Consider the following 13,100-nt stretch of genomic DNA (forward strand, 5'->3'; position numbering starts at 1 on the left):
GTACAATTTTGGCCCACTTTGTATTTGAGTTTGACACACCTGCCTTAGGGGGATAAGAAACCGTGAACGCAACTGTTGCTAGAAGGTACACATAGCATCTCGGTAAATTCGATCGACCACTGCGTTTGCATACAGTCCACCATCTTCTTCAGAAGACCTGCAGTTTCAAGTTCCCGGGGCTGTGTCGAACTCTTCCTGACCGCCGTAATGCTGCATGCCGAGAGATGTAGTTCATTTTGATGGGAGTACATTAACTGGCTGGGAAATGTACTCACGTTGAAGTACTACATCTCTCAGCATGTATAACAGCGGGCAAGAAGGCACAACACTGCAGTGGGCACTTCAAGCTATTGCACCTGCGGGTCTACCTAGAGAAGATGGAGGAGCCGTCACAGCTAGGGAACTATAGAGCGCTGTATAGAGAAACAAGCATTCGCACATAAAAATACAGACATTGATAAATCATGTAGAGCTGAAACAAAATATAAATATAACCGTGAACAATATAGGGAGAGAGCCTGCCCTTGTGAGCTCACAATCTAAGGCCTGGTACGGACTAGAGCACTTTCAGCAGCAATTTATGCATGCTAGGAATCTCAGGCGATTCTAAAAGTGCTTTGCTACTGAAAGCCTGTAGACATGATCGCACAGGAGAGATTGCAATATACTAAAACCCATTCGCCCTGCATGCAGTATTTTCATAGCGATTTCATAGGGAGAAGCAGGGCTCAAAATCCCTTTCCCTAAAATGACTCCAGAAATCACAAATCACTCCGCTTTTAAGCAGGACTGTGGAGTCAGTACAAAAATCTTCCGACTCCAACTCTGACTCCTCAGTTTATGAAACCACAACTCCAACTCCGACTCCGGATACCCAAAATGGCTCAGACTCCTCGACTCCGACTCCTTAGTCTAATACTTAACAGGGCTGTGGATTTTGTACAAAAATCATCCGACTCCGACTCCTCAGTTTATGAAACCACAACTCCGACTCCGGGTGCCTCAAAATTGCCCCAACTCCTCGACTCCAACTCTTGACTCCACAGCCCTGCTTTTAAGCAGGGCTGTGGAGTCGGAGTCATGGAGTCGGGCAATTTTGGGTGCCTGGAGTCGGAGTCGGGAAAAAATGCACCGACTCCGACTCCTAATGAATTTGTAACTGTAATTAAAATAGAAAATATGATAAAATGTTCTATTTCTCAGATAATAGTCATTAAAAATAATGTATATATACAGTATATATACAGTAATAGCTGTGCTTAGTCCACAAAAATGAAATAAACCAATCAAAATGAGTTACTTGTGCTGCTTCAATAAAGCAGTCCCCGGGTTTTTAAGGTCAGATATACAGATCTGATTGTGACTGTATATATGATGTGTACACAGGAATCTCTTATATATACTAAATAACATCTATGCTGTAAGAATAAAGCCTGATGTGTAGCTGTGTCACTAATAGAGATGGTCAATGAGATGGAAATAATTCTGCATTGATGCTGATTTATGCAAATGTATGCACTCCCTTTGCTGATGAAATCAAATAATTTGATATGTTGTTAAAATTTGGTTTGGTGACTACAAATTAAAGGGTACCTGAGACGGATGAAAAGTAAAGTTTTATACATACCTGGGGCTTCCTCCAGCCCCCTTCAGGCTAATCAGTCCCTCGCTGTCCTCCACCACCCAGATCTTCTGCTATGAGTCCTGGTAATTCAGCCAGTTAGCGCTGTCCGGCCGCATGCCGCTCCCACAGCCAGGAACATTCTGCACCTGCGCAATAGTGCTGCACAGGTGTAGTATGCTCCTGGCGGCGGAGTGTGTGCATGCGCACTACGCCCGACTGGCTCAAGTACCTGGACTCATAGCAGAAGATCCAGGTGGTGGAGGAGGACAACGAGGGACTGATTATCCTGAAGGCGGCTGGAGGAAGCCCCAGGTATGTATAAAACTTTAATTTCATCTGTCTCAGGTTTACTTTGTTACACAGTAGTACTATACTCTACATATGCACTCCCCACAGAGCTGCAGGGAATCCACTGAGAATGCTGTGCACATTGAACACAGAGGTGTTGTCTGTCACCCATAAACCTTGTTCAGATTGTGCATGAAGAATGTGTAATAGAGGAAGAATCTCCTCATTCCCCTGCAGAGTACCTGCACATCATTCTTACATGTATCCACACTTACATTGCCTAGGGCCTGATAGATGTTCTTTGTTCCGGTTTGTACCTTTTACAAGTACTCTTACCAAGGACTAGTTTTAGTCTAAAGGGAATAAATATAGTAGTCTACATATCCTTCTCACTTCAGTTGTCTTGTAAAATTCCTAAGCGTTGGCAGTTAAGAGACGAATTTCATGTTACATACTTTTAATCAACAAAATTGTAATATGCAAATTAGAGGAGTTGGAGTTGAGGAGTCGGAGTCGGTGGAATCCTAAACTGAGGAGTCGGAGTCGGTGGATTTTTGGACCGACTCCACAGCCCTGCTTTTAAGTTCCAAAATCGCTCTCAAAAATGTTTTTGTTTTTTCTTTTTGAAAGCATTTGTAAAATTGAAAGTAGGTGCCTGGCCTAAAGTGTGTGTGTGTGTGTATAGATAAATAGATAGATAGATAGATAGATAGATAGATAGATAGATAGATAGATAGATATATTATATATACTTGTATAACTAGCATCATTATTTGAAATGGCTCAGTGTTTTCCCCAGAATTTTTTTCCAGGCAGGTGGCATGAAAAAGTAGACGGGTGGGGCGAGATGAGAATGCAGGGCCGGCGCTACTCTGCTTACAGCAGGGGACGAGTTGGCCAATGACAGCCGGGTGGTCAACAAAACTAGCCGGATGGAACACCCAGCTAAAATAGCCTGGAGAGAACACAGTGGCTGTATTGTCCTGTATCTATCTTATTTAAGAATTATTAATTTTAAAGAAAACCCGAGGTGTGTTTAAAGAATGTTATCTGCATACAGAGGCTGGATCTGCCTATACAGCCCAGACTCTGTTGCTATCCCAAACCCCACTAAGGTCCCCCTGCACTCTGCAATCCCTCATAAATCACAGCCGTGCTGTGAGGCTGTGTTTACATCTGTAGTGTCAGTCTCAGCTGCTCCCCCGCCTCCTGCATAGCTCCGGTCCCTGCCCCCATCCTTTCCCTCCAATCAACAGGGAGGGAAGGGATGCAGGCGGGGACTGGAGTTCTGCAGGAGGCGGGGAGAGCAGCAGACTGACACTATAGAGATAAACACAGCCAGCTCTGACAAGCTGTTTGTCAGCAGCGTGGCTGTGATTTATGAGGGATTGCAGAGTGCAGGGGGACCTTAGGGGGGTTTGGGATAGCAACAGAGGCTGGGCTGTATAGGCAGATCCAGCCTCTGCATGCAGATAATATTCTTCAAACCCACCTCGGGTTCTCTTTAAGAGTTGGGGCTGGTGCACACCAGAGCGGTTCTAAAGCGTTTTTTAAAATGCTTGCAGGGGGAAAACCGCTTGGCTAATGAAAGTGAATGGGATGGTGCTCACCAGAGCGATTAGTTTTTTCCACAAATGCAAACTCGGGGCTGCAGCAGTTCTTAGATTTCTGAGGCGTTTCTTCCTCAATGTTAAAGTATAGGAAAGTGGAAAACCGCTCTGAAAAACACTACATCAGAGCGTTTTTCCAGGCATTTTGTTACAGAAGCTGTTCAGTAACAGCTTTACTGTAACAATATTTGTAATCTGCCACACAAAAACGCTCCAAAAACCACTACGCATGTATAGAAAACGGTCTCTAAACATGCCTAGAATCTCTCTGAAATCTGCTTCAAAAACCTCTGGCGTTTTGCAGATCTGGTAGAGGTTTTTGGTGTGCACTGGGCCTCACAGATTGCCCAGCAAACTCACAGTGAACCAGAACTTCTAGGAGTGTGAAAGGGATCAAAATGTCTCCTAAGATGCTATGCAAAACTCTGGGTGTTTCAAGTCCCACCACATAGAGCCACATTAATCAATGCCATGCACTGATGAGGATCAACTAGTCTGAAACAGTCTGTATGCATGTTGGATTATTGTGGCTCTGTACAATTAACAAGCTGACACATCATTGCATCCCAGAGGTTTTGAAGGTGTGTTTAGCTATCAAGGACAATAAAGGGATGATTTGCATGTTTATTTATTTTATTTACTTAAAGAGAACCTGAACTGAAAATAAAAAGTCAAAATAAACATACACAGGTCATACTTACCTCCTGTGTAGTCTACTACTCAACCTCTTTCTCCTCTCCTGCGTCCCATTCATCCACTGTGATCAATGGATTTCTCCGTCCTCCATTTTAAAAATGGCCATTATCCCATAACAGCTTCCTGGTCAGCACACTGTTAAACTGTAATATCACCCACTTGAGCCATAGGGAAACATGGACATTACCTTGCACATTCAGTTGTAACTGACAGCTGCTGATATATACGGTAACTGACAGCAACTGGTATATTTCTGTTCTGACAAAATATTGTCAAAACTGGAAGGGATCACTGTAAAAAGAAAATGGTGAGCTTCTGAGAGGAACTGACGGCGAGGTAAGTATGTACTATTCATTTGCAGCTACATCATGTGTTTATTTTAAATAATTGACCTCGCTTCAGGTTCCCTTTAAGTATTTATATAGCGTCGACATATTATGCAGCGTTGTACAGAGTGTATTGTCCTTTCACATGTTCAGCAGTGATGCATTGTGGGATATCGCATATCCTCACTCCAACCTAAATACTGTATATACGCGCAAATAAGCTGACCCGTGTATAAGCCGAGGTACCCACTTTTCCCTCAGAAACCAGGAAAAAGTGATTGACTCATATATAAGCTCCTCCCCAATATAGCCCCCTTCACAGTAGTCAGATGTTCCCCCAGTACAAGTCAACCCCCTCCCCATAGCCAGATGTGCCCCAGGATCAAACAGCTCTCATGAGGCTACTAGATGGTGTCATAGATATGAAAAACAGCGATTGCCACAGTAGAATCCCCAATCATTGCACCACTTACACATTACTTGCATGCTCTGCTCCACAAGCCAGGGGACACGGGTAGTCTTGAGCAGTGCACTCTGCACACCATGTTGCGGGGGATGGGGGGCATGGACACTGCAGGGCGCAAGCTGGTAAGAGCAGGATCACTAGTGCACAATCATTGCGCTCCTCTGCCAGTAACAAAACCTGCTCCACTATCCGGTGTGCTCCACTGATTCGCATTTAAAGGAGTTCTGTGGACTGTTTAAACAACAACCGCCTCTTACTTGGGGCTTCTATCGACCTCCCTACAGCTGCAATGTCCCGCGCCGTCCTCCTCCGATGCTTCGCTCCCCGCCACTGGTCCCGTTGTAATATACGTCTAATAAGACGAATAATGCTCGCTCCCGAGCATGTCATCGGGAGCTTACTGCACAGGTGCAGAGCGTCGCGGACAACGTGGCCATGATTGACAGCGGTACCTGGCGCAGTAAGTACCGTGCGGGGAGCCCGGGACGGAGGGGTCGGCATGTGACAGTCTGCTGAAAGGGGCTGGAGAGAGCCCCAGGTGAGTAAACCTCGTTATTTACATTTTGCCTGATGATTCCTTTAAACGAAGGGGGTAACTTTTCAGCACATTTTTTATGCTGAAAATTTAGGCTGATATGTGAGTATATACAGTAATCGCAAATACTTTTTGTTTTAAAGGGAAGGTCCAAGCAAAAAAAAAAATGAGATTCACTTACCTGGGGCTTCTACCAGCCCCATGCAGCCATCCTGTGCCCTCGTAGTCACTCACTGCTGCTCCAGTCCCCCGCTGGCAGCTTTCTGACCTCGGAGGTCAGGGCCAAATTGCGTACATTTTTACACATTCCCGCTAGTGCAGGAACATTAACACATACATTTTTACGTGTTAGTGGTGAAACGCGTAAATTTTTGTTCCTGCACTAGCTGGAATGCGTAAAAATGTATGCAATGTGGCCCTGACCTCCGAGGTCAGAAAGCTGCCAGCGGGGAACTGGAGCAGCAGTGAGTGACTACGAGGGCACAGGATGGCTACATGGGGCTGGTAGAAGCCCCAGGTAAGTGAATCTCATTTTTTTTTTTTTGCTTGAACCTTCCCTTTAAGAAGGCAAACTTATGTTTTGCTTAATTTTAAAAGCCAGACTAAATTTATCTTTAAAATAGGTTCTATATGTAAAGAGCTGTGACCTTTTGAAGTAACCCTCATTTGTCACTCGTCTTGTGACAAGCTGCAGACAGTCTGAGTATACACAAATCCGCAACATCTCCAAGCACTGTCTGGCACAACGCATATCCGACACTAAACAATCTTTAACGGTAATCCAAGTCCATTATATGTGCTCTTATCTCTATCATACTTCTGGCGTCTCTTCCAACAGGAGGATGTCTTTAAAACTTGACAGTCTGCTAATATGCACTTAATATTATGTATACTAATCTATGCTATTGAAAACATCTGGGTTTGTATGAGGAGGGCGGGCACATCCTATTTGCTAGTTTAGAGTTTAGCAATTATTATGCTCAGCCAAAGTTCCTGTTCAGACCAGCTGACTTTCGAAATGAGAAGTTAAAAAGTTCCCCTTTTATAAACCTTTGTTTTTCAAAATGAAAACTGAAGAGTGACTAGGCAACAAGTGCTGTCAAAGTTTAACAAGCTTATCTTCAGTATTCTGTACTGTTCTGCCGACAAAATCATCAGGCTGAGGTGCTTCAGGGTAAAGCTTTACAAAAGTCGTTGGAAATGTCCAAACGACCGATTTTTGCCATATTGGGCGATTTATATCGGGCATTTTGTCTTATCCAACCGACGGATCAGCTCAGACTGTTGAGTAGATATCGTGAAGTCAGCCAGGGGTGTACAAGGCTGTTCAAACATTGTTCTACAGCATGTCACTTGTGTGCAAAATATTTACATGACACAGTTGTTTGAAATATCTGAGTGTGGAAAACGTTTAAAAGTCTCGCTCTTTATGTGGGGTAAAGTCATTTGCGTATCATTGTTTATTTGTTCGCATCGACTTTAATCTAGCATAATTGGAGACCTTAAAGGACCGCTATCGTAAAAAATTGTAAAATTTAAAATACGGTACATGTGTACACATACTTATAAGAAATACATTTCTCCCATGGTAAAATGCAGTATAAATTACTTTTCTCCTATACTCCTGACACTTACAGTAGGTAGCAAAAAATCTGTCGGGTTTTGGACTACTCCAGCTCCTCATGGGGGACTCTCTGTGTTTTCTAAATTTTTAAAAGCACTTCCTTAGGCTACTTGCACACCAAGACGTTGCGTTAGGTGCTACGTTAAGGTCGCATAACGTGCACCTAACACAACGTATGGTGCTGCAAGAGCCGACGGTAGAGTGAGCCGCGTTAGGCGGCTCGATTCCTATAATGTCTCCTAGAGTGGCGCTGATTGGCCAGCGGGTCCACGTGATGCGGAGCGAGACACTCCGCATCACGTGGTCCCGCCGGCCAATCAGCGCCCGCCAGTGCAGTGAATATTAAGTAGCCATGTGCGCGGCTACTGTAGCTGGCTCTCCCCGCCTCCTCTCCGCCCCCCACTGCGCAGGTGCAAACAGTCTAACGCGGCTATAGCCGCTCCAACGCCGTAGCATGCTGCACTTTGCGGAGAACGTGCAGCGTTACATGTAACGCAACGTGGGCTGTGTGAACAGCCCACTTGTGTTACATTGCTGTGCGTTGGGGGAGCGTTACAGGCGCACTAACGTGCGCCTGTAACGTCTTGGTGTGTAAGCAGCCTTAGTCTAACTTCCAAAATAGTGTACAAACGAGTAGGGAGGCTGGCTGACATCCTTGTATAGATCCTTTCCAGGGAATGCTTTTTGTAAAGAATGAAGGAAATACTGAGAATCCCCCCCATAAGGAGATGATGATGTCACTAGTCCAAAACTGACAGATCTGTCAAAATTTTTATTACCTACTGTACATGACAAAAACATAGGAGGAAAGTAATTTATAGTGTATTTTACTCCAGAAGAAATGTTTTTCCGTAAGTATACATTTTTAAATTTTACAATTTTTTTTTGCGATAGTGGTCCTTTAACACCTGAACTGAAAAGGATATGGACGTTGCCATATTTATTTATTTTTTAAACAATACAAGTGTCCTGGCAGTCCTGCTGATTTTTTAAATTTTTTTTTGGCTGCAATAAGTACCCGGATCCCAAAGCCTCATCTACACGATACGATTCTTTGTGCGATTCGATTACGATTCTATTTACGATCTGAATAAATCCCACATGTCCGATCGGGATTCGATTCAATTCGATTTGCCATTGTTTTGCAATGGCAAATCGAATTGAATCGAATCCCGATCAGACATGTGGGATTTAATCGGATCGTGAATAGAATTTTAATCGAATCGCACAAAGAATCGTATCGTGTAGATTGGGCTTGAAACAAGCATACAGCTTGCAACTGAAGTCCTACTAGATTAAAGTCAGAAACATCTGATCTGCTTGCTTGTTCTATGGCTAAAAGTATTTATTAGAGTCCGTTTCCACTATGTACAGATTTGCAACGTTTCCCTACTTGCGAGGTGCATGGGGAAAGACAGCCAATCTGTAACATGGCTTGCTGTCCAGATCGCACTTTGGGCTGCAGCTGATTCTAATGGCAATAAGCCCTTAGAGCACAGGTGTTAAACACAAGCCCCGTGGGCTGAATTCGGCCCTCTTTGCCATTTTATCTTGCCCTCCAGACCTTCAAATGTGCATCCTTGTAAGCAGTAAAACAACACACTGCCTTGCCAACCAGAGGAGCACAGCGGAGACATTATTTCTGGTTAAAACATCGTCCGGTTGAGCTGGGGTGCAGCTCAGCAAAATGAACTTGGAGCCCCCTTGGGGATCCAAACCCCTTTGTGTGGCTGGTAACCCCCCCCCCCCCCCAACTTACAAATACCACTAAGGCTAGCAACTTGCCTTGGGCCACATTTCATCTTGATCCTTTTCTGCCAAAGCAGCAGTGGGGCAGGTAAATATTAGACTGCTCCGCTGCGCTACTCTGCTGCAGAAGGGGGAGGAGCTGTTTGCTATAGTAACGCCACTTAGTTTGAGACAGTCTAATTTGGAGCCCAACTTAGACAAGGTTTTAGATTTTGGCCCCTTACGTGATTGTTTGATACCCCTGGCTTAGAGGCAGATGATCAGCAGGACAGCCAGGCAATGTGCATTGTTTAAAAGTAAGTAATTATGGCAGCCTCCATATCTATCCAGCGTTAGACTGCAGCCTCCTGTTGTATGATTCCGTTATGCTGGGAATACACGTTACGTTTTTTTGCGGTCGATTCTCCGTGCGATCTATTAACCTTTCGATTCTCTGCTTGGTTCTCTTATCTACTGCTCATTTCTCCTATCTTTTTTTCCATTCATTTCTATGAGAAAGCAAGCGGAGAATCGGACGTGACGACATTGTAACTATCGAAGGCATCTATCGGAACGATTCTGCTGCGAAAACGTAACGTGTATTCCCAGCATTATGCTGCACTGCTTGTGCCTCAGTGGGCTGAAAGCTAGTGCCAGGGTTCAAGGCCATCCGGTTGATAAGAGCTGCAGGGATGGATCTATAAGGGCACCCAGGTGCATGACTGAATGTTCAGTATACACAGCTCAGCCTCTTGTGCCTGGTGAAGTCTAATCTTATGCAGCTGTTCGTTTCCCCGCTGCTCCTTCTTCAGAACCATTTTAATAAACTCCTAAATAGACAGGACAACTCTCACTGAAAAACAACTACTGTATCTTCTCTGGCTACAATACTTTTTAGTTTTTTGTGAGGCTTCAAATATTAAAATGCGATGTAAGTGTGGTAATATGTTATCATGTTCAGGGCCCGTTTCCACCTGTGCTGTACGAATTCATTGCGGAAAACGCAATTCGTACCCGAATGTTAACGTGAATTCGCGTACGTTTTCGCGTTTGTTAGGCACTGACATGGTTAAATTCATAAACTTACTGCGTGCTTTTACATTGATTTTATGCAAAAACGTACGCAAATTCGCATGGAAAATTTGCATAGTGAAAACGCATGTGAATTTCCTATTAATTACATTGTATGCGAATCGATGGCTCTGCTGTGCAGATTTTTCCCACACAGAAAAACGCTGTTTTCCTGACAAGTGGAAACAGGCTAACCAAGTTGTATTGGTTGTGCGAATCTGCTCGATAGTGGAAACGGACCCTCACTGAACTGGAAATGCTCCAGCATCTTCATTATAAATCTGCAAGCGCTGAGCGCTTTTGTGAGTACTTTTTAAAGCGCTTTTCCCGATGATTGTTGAGCAATTAGCGATTTTCTAAATCGCTTTTGTTTGGCGATTAGCATTAAACAGAAAAGACAATCAGGAAGTGAACTCTGGAACTGAATCAATTTAATGTACTTTATGAGGAAAAGCGCTCACAAGATTGCTTAGCCAATCACTTTTTCAAGTGTTTTGCGCTTTTCCCATACTGTGCATTGAAGTGCAAACATCCAGAAAATGGTGCACGTCCTGCAGTTGGAAAGAAAGCTCAACGCTCATGTGAGAATACTCACATAGAAAATCATTGCACAAGCGTTTTTAGAGATTTACAAAATCGCCAACGCTTAAACACGAAAATGCTCACAGTGTGGACAAGCCCTTACACATTGTGACATGCTCAGTTTGCACTGTGTTCATGTAAAAAGGATACAGACTGAATACATTTAAAGCAAACCTGAAACGAAACAAACCTTATCGTATGCAATAAAACCCCAACTGTCCCTGCGTCGTCATCCTGTCCCTGTGTCCCGTTTGTTTTGGCTACTGTGCATGTGTAGCCATTGGGACAGGAGGAGGATGGGGCTCGGGGGTGCGGGCGGAGGGCGGCGGGTGAGTGCACACTGACACGTGTCGGCGGTGAGAGAGACCTAGAGCCCGTTTTTAAACGGGCTTAGGTCTACTAGTGATCTAATGAATTGTATGTGTAGTACGGATAATGAATAGAACATTGCGGACGATTGCTCCGATCCCCATAGACTCCTGCTCTAACTACCACAATTGTTTAAAGTCGTGTTGGTGCACGTCATTTGTTCACGCAGTACTTGATTGCGGAAGATGGATCAGGAACCGTTCGTATGTTGCGTCACCGTGGATCCCCCGATCCATCTTCCGGTGAGTATGTAGCTTTAGACAGCTTGTTGTGTTTGGTAACATGTCAGTGTCAGTCCATTCTGTGGTGTTCTCATGTGACATTGCAGAGTACCGTTAAACACAAGGCAAATATGGTATTCACACAGCACAGGCTGCTAAGTGCTATTGTACCATTTTTGAGAGCGATTCTGCTTAACCACTTCAGGACCACAGTGCTAACCCGTGGCGGGTTAGGCCAAGCTGCAGGGCCAAGCTTTAAGGCCAAGTTGCAGGGCCGCACAACCAGGGCTGTGGAGTCGGAGTCGTGGAGTCGGGCAATTTTGGGTGCCTGGAGTCGGAGTCGGGAAAAAATGCACCGACTCCGACTCCTAATGAATTTGTAACTGTAATTAAAATAGAAAATATGATAAAATGTTCTATTTCTCAGATAATAGTCATTAAAAATAATGTATATATACAGTAATAGCTGTGTTTAGTCCACAAAAATGAAATAAACCAATCAAAATTAGTTACTTGTGCTGCTTCAATAAAGCAGTCCCCGTATTTTTAAGGTCAGATATACATATCTGATTGTGACTGTATATATGATGTGTACACAGGAATCTCTTATATATACTAAATAACATCTATGCTGTAAGAATAAAGCCTGATGTGTAGCTGTGTCACTAATAGAGATGGTCAACGAGATGGAAATAATTCTGCATTGATGCTAATTTATGCAAATGTATGCACTCCCTTTGCTGATGAAATCAAATAATGTGATATGTTATTAAAATTTGGTTTGGTGACTACAAATTAAAGGGTAACTGAGACGGATGAAAAGTAAAGTTTTATACATACCTGGGGCTTCCTCCAGCCCCCTTCAGGCTAATCAGTCCCTCGCTGTCCTCCACCACCCGGATCTTCTGCTATGAGTCCTGGTAATTCAGCCAGTCAGCGCTGTCCGGCCGCATGCCGCTCCCACAGCCAGGAACATTCTGCACCTGCGCAATAGTGCTGCACAGGTGTAGTATGCTCCTGGCGGCGGAGTGTGTGCATGCGCACTACGCCTGACTGGCTCAAGTACCTGGACTCATAGCAGAAGATCCAGGTGGTGGAGGACAATGAGGGACTGATTATCCTGAAGGCGGCTGGAGGAAGCCCCAGGTATGTATAAAACTTGAATTTCATCTGTCTCAGGTTTACTTTGTTACACAGTAGTACTATACTCTACATATGCACTCCCAACAGAGCTGCAGGGAATCCACTGAGAATGCTGTGCACATTGAACACAGAGGTGTTGTCTGTTTACAATCTCCTCATTCCCCTGCAGAGTACCTGCACATCATTCTTACATGTACCCACACTTACATTGCCTAGGGCCTGATAGATGTTCTTTGTTCCGGTTTGTACCTTTTACAAGTACTCTTACCAAGGACTAGTTTTAGTCTAAAGGGAATAAATATAGTAGTCTACATATCCTTCTCACTTCAGTTGTCTTGTAAAATTCCTAAGCGTTGGCAGTTAAGAGACGAATTTCATGTTACATACTTTTAATCAACAAAATTGTAATATGCAAATTAGAGGAGTCGGAGTCGGTGGAATCCTAAACTGAGGAGTCGGAGTCGGTGGATTTTTGGACCGACTCCACAGCCCTGCGCACAACACAGCACAATAATGATTCCCCCACCCCCCTTTTCTCCCCACCAACAGAGCTCTCTGTTGGTGGGGTCTGATCGCTCCCCCAATGCTTTTTTTAAATACATATTTGTCAGTATTTTCTTATTATTTTGTACTTTTTTTTTTTTTTCAAACTCCTCCCCTCAGCTAGCCAATCCTGGCCATCAGCTGTCATAGGCTTCTGCCTATGAGAGCCGATCGCTTTCTAGTGTCCCAGGGGGACAGCTGTGTCACATGGCTGCTGCAGATCGCAGCGCTGTACTTAGTAAAAAGACAAACGGCGATCGCCGCTTGGAGACTG

At 44.2% G+C, this 13,100-nt stretch overlaps 1 protein-coding gene across 4 annotated transcripts in view; it reads left to right on the plus strand.

Moving 5' to 3' along the window:
- Positions 1-13,100, plus strand: part of DEPDC1B (DEP domain containing 1B) — a 189,516-nt gene that overhangs the window by 13,175 nt on the left and 163,241 nt on the right. The gene's annotated exons all lie outside the window — the stretch shown is intronic.

This window comes from Hyperolius riggenbachi, chromosome 1 (genome assembly GCF_040937935.1).
Source record: "Hyperolius riggenbachi isolate aHypRig1 chromosome 1, aHypRig1.pri, whole genome shotgun sequence".
In the NCBI taxonomy this organism is placed as follows: Eukaryota; Metazoa; Chordata; class Amphibia; order Anura; family Hyperoliidae; genus Hyperolius; species Hyperolius riggenbachi.